The sequence below is a fragment of the Anneissia japonica genome, unplaced genomic scaffold (genome assembly GCF_011630105.1).
Source record: "Anneissia japonica isolate Jap-2015-1 unplaced genomic scaffold, ASM1163010v1 scaffold3351_len82871_cov96, whole genome shotgun sequence".
Taxonomy (NCBI): domain Eukaryota; kingdom Metazoa; phylum Echinodermata; class Crinoidea; order Comatulida; family Comatulidae; genus Anneissia; species Anneissia japonica.
The window spans coordinates 50,907-55,027 of NW_022689870.1; the positions used below are offsets into that span (position 1 = coordinate 50,907).

Below are 4,121 nucleotides of genomic sequence, written 5' to 3' on the forward strand. Positions count from 1 at the left end.
TGGTTTTATTGAAGTCGTTGCACGCCATGTTTGGAATAACAAAACGTCGCAAATACGTCATTAAAAAAGCATGACATCACCAAAAACACGACATCCTGTGAACATTTTGTTGCCCATGATAGGATTGTGACAGGATTGTGACAATTATTGATTTACATTAAAATTTACAAAATAAAATACTTAATAAAAAAAAAATACAAACTAAGTGCATGTATGTTGTTTTTCATTAATATTGATAAATTATTTATAGGATCTTCAAAATTACGTCTGCGGATGAATAATATTAAGCACCTGTCTAGTACTGCCTGTGAAGCTAGGTGGTGCCACAGATCAAGGCGCAAGATAATTTTGTGCAATCAGCAGTTGTTTCATGATAAGCTAAACATTGCTATTTGGCTAATCTCGAATAATTTTTTATGAACTACACTTATCTGATATTAGGCTTGCATAGGGTAGCATTTCTGAATCTTATAATACGTTTTTAATTCAATGGCATTTCTATTTTGAAAAGCTAGGATCGCGTTTAAAAGAGAATCGAGAGTCAAACCTCTTTCCTTTCTATATTTTTTGAAGCTGTGGAGTTGTAAAAATATGAGACATACCAATTCTTCTACATTAACTTCGAGTAACAAAAAGAAGCAATTAACACAAAGTAAAGCGATGACCAAGTGGCGCAGGATTTTATATCTCTCCGAGTTTCTTAAATCTCTGAAATATAAATAACCAAAATTGTAAGTTTAATTGCTTACTACTCAAATTATACTTAAAATGAATGATTTCCCAAAAACATAAACAGAGAGAAGGACATTTATTTAAAAAAAAACATAATTTTGGGTAACATTCCGGGACATCGCCGTCTATGTAAAATTATTCGATGAATATAAGATATAAATTACCAGATAATTTTTTTACTTAAATTTTCTTTTTGAAAACACAACATTTATGTAATATTTTTATTTAATGATTAATACTGACATAAAATATAAAATAATTATCCCAACTTACTTGAAAACACAGATGGTGACGAGAGTAATTATGAGAAACACGATTGAAATTGACAACCCAACTTGTGTAAGCAAGGACAAAATGTTGTTCTCGTTTTTCTAGAAAATAATGAAATTGGATTATTACATAGGTTTGAACATGACTTACAACATTATACTACTGGTAGAGGGCTAATCGAGATTACTGAGGTTGTTAAACAAGCGTGTATTTTTATTATTTTAGTTATATATCCATAACGTCCTATTTGTTATAATTTTAGTACATACCTCCGGTTTCATCAAAATGACAAACGATGTTAGATGATCACATACACATTTCACGCCGTTTTCGACATAGTTTTTATTGTGAGTTTTACAGCCTTTAGTTAACCATTCACTTAAAAAATAATCAAAGTTTGTGAACTAACAGTTGATCAAGATGTAAACATGAAGTCACCTAAGCATGTTCAATCAATTGAATATACTGTAGTTTAAATTTAGTCAGCATTACGAGCTGGTAAATATATCTCCACAATCGAGTTTGGCTTTGTGTTCATTAGTGGTGTTCCAAGTGTGTCTGGCCTAAGCTCTGCTAAGCTGGTCTAACGTTTCGTACCCTAGCTGCACTGATAAGGCCTATAAAGGCCGAAACGGATCCGTCTGCAAATATTGGGATGTTTTCCATTGAATATTTTGTCATTCTGATCGGATTTTCTCTACTGTTCCGTTGAAATTACAACATGCTCTAAAGCTGCATGGACGCTATAGACGCCAGTCTATTTTTGTTATCGTTATAATATTTATTACCATTATTATGTTGTAATAATTTAAGAATATTTACTTACGCCAATAAGACATCTTCATCGTGTGTATAGTGACATACTGGTAACTGGTTCGCACTCGTACTATTTACCTTCATATATAGTTTGTTAAAAGAAATTTTTGTTAAGTCAACTTCTTCGACAAATTCCCATAAAGCATGACTACTCATGAAAACCACCTGAAAAAAATATCTCCCGGAAAAGGCTGTGTTTATTGGTAAACATTTAAGTGAATTAGGGTGTATATTTCGTACTTGATTTTCAATTTGTTTACAGCCAACAGCAAGTAATATTTCATTTCAGGTAACATTTATTTCGATAATAATGCAACAGATACAATTATAACAGTACAAAAAAAAAATGACAAAAAAATGGGAAAAAACATTATTATCATTGGGTCCTAGCTAGAAGTAGGTACTTGTCTCGCTAGGACCCAGTAAAGAGGTAGAAGGAAAATAAATTAAAAAAAAAATAAATAAAAACATATAAACAAGTGGACAGTAACGTTGCTTTAAAAATTTAGTATCTTTATGTAAGAAGAGGAATTCAACGGCGGCGGAAGCGGGGGGCCAGGGGAGCCATTGGCCAACACTTTTGTGATTGTTCCCAACACTAGTGACAAACATTTTACGAACGCTGCAATGTCATTATTATTATTATTATTATTATTATTATTATTATTATTATTATTATTATTATTATTATTATTATTATTATTATTATTATTATTATTATCATTATTATCATTATTATTATTATTATTATTATTATTATTATTATTATTTGGTGCTTACACCTTGTTTATTTGCGCCTTATAAATTGACGTAGTATTATTATTATAAAAACATAGATTTTTTTCATTTTCTAACCAACATTGCAAGTTCCCTTTTTGAGTTGAGCAACAAAGTGTTGATTGACGTCTGTAGACGTGCGTCTGTAAAGTTTCCTTGAAACCCAGCCTCGAGCATGAAGAAAAGATCGCCTGCATTCGTGAATTCTGTATTTAGGCAAATGGGGGGAAGGAGACACTCTTAATGGAGCGACGTTCTAGTTCTCTTTATGCTAACCACGAAGATGTATAGTAAGTGTAACTGATTGGCTTACAGTAAACCTTAAAAACTAGCGTAATATAACCACATTTAAACTCCATCTAATTTAACGAAAACAATAAGATAATTAGGCCATTTTCTAAAATAAAGTTCTCTGAAGGTTAACTACAGAATTTACAGTACACCTAATGTGTTGTAGGTTGTAAAAACTGTATTGATTAAAAAAAAATCTTTCGAATAAAAAATCTTTCGCTTGACATTAGGAATTAATCATTAGTGAAACAAAATGATAGGCATGTCAAGTGTTATATTGAACAGTGGCAGATTCAATGGGGAACCCAGTCAGCACGGGACCCCATTCTCCATTTTTTTTCAAAATAAAAAAAAATGGAGAAAACAGCTGTCTCTTATACACATCTAGATGTGTATAAGAGACAGCCTCCGGTTTCATCAAAATGACAAACGATGTTAGATGATCACATACACATTTCACGCCGTTTTCGACATAGTTTTTATTGTGAGTTTTACAGCCTTTAGTTAACCATTCACTTAAAAAATAATCAAAGTTTGTGAACTAACAGTTGATCAAGATGTAAACATGAAGTCACCAAAGCATGTTCAATCAATTGAATATACAGTAGTTTAAATTTAGTCAGCATTACGAGCTGGTAAATATATCTCCACAATCGAGTTTGGCTTTGTGTTCATTAGTGGTGTTCCAAGTGGGTCTGGCCTAAGCTCTGCTAAGCTGGTCTAACGTTTCGTCTGGGTTTGTACACTAGCTGCACTGATAAGGCCTATAAAGGCCGAAACGGATCCGTCTGCAAATACTGGGATTTTTTCCATTGAATATTTTGTCATTCTGATCGGACTTTCTCTACTGTTCCGTTGAAATTACAACATGCTCTAAAGCTGCATGGACGCTATAGACGCCAGTCTATTTTTGTTATCGTTATAATATTTATTACCATTATTATGTTATAATAATTTAAGAATATTTACTTACGCCAATATGACATCTTCATCGTGTGTATAGTGACATACCGGTAACTGATTCGCACTCGTATTATTTACCTTCATATATAGTTTGTTAAAAGAAATTTATGTTAAGTCAACTTCTTCGACAAATTCCAATAAAGCATGACTACTCATGAAAACCACCTGAAAAAAAATATCTCCCCGAAAAGGCTGTGTTTATTGGTAAACATTTAAGTGAATTAGGGTGTATATTTCGTACTTGATTTTCAATTTGTTTACAGCCAACAGCA

The 4,121-nt window shown here is 32.1% G+C and overlaps 1 long non-coding RNA gene across 1 annotated transcript; it reads right to left on the minus strand.

Annotated features, from left to right (window-relative positions):
- Nucleotides 1–3,292: 3,292 nt before the first annotated feature.
- Nucleotides 3,293–4,121, minus strand: LOC117099847. The gene is made up of 2 exons (XR_004444027.1): nt 3,860–4,121; nt 3,293–3,401 (listed from the first exon to the last, which is right to left on the minus strand). It is a non-coding gene; the product is annotated as an uncharacterized LOC117099847 (long non-coding RNA).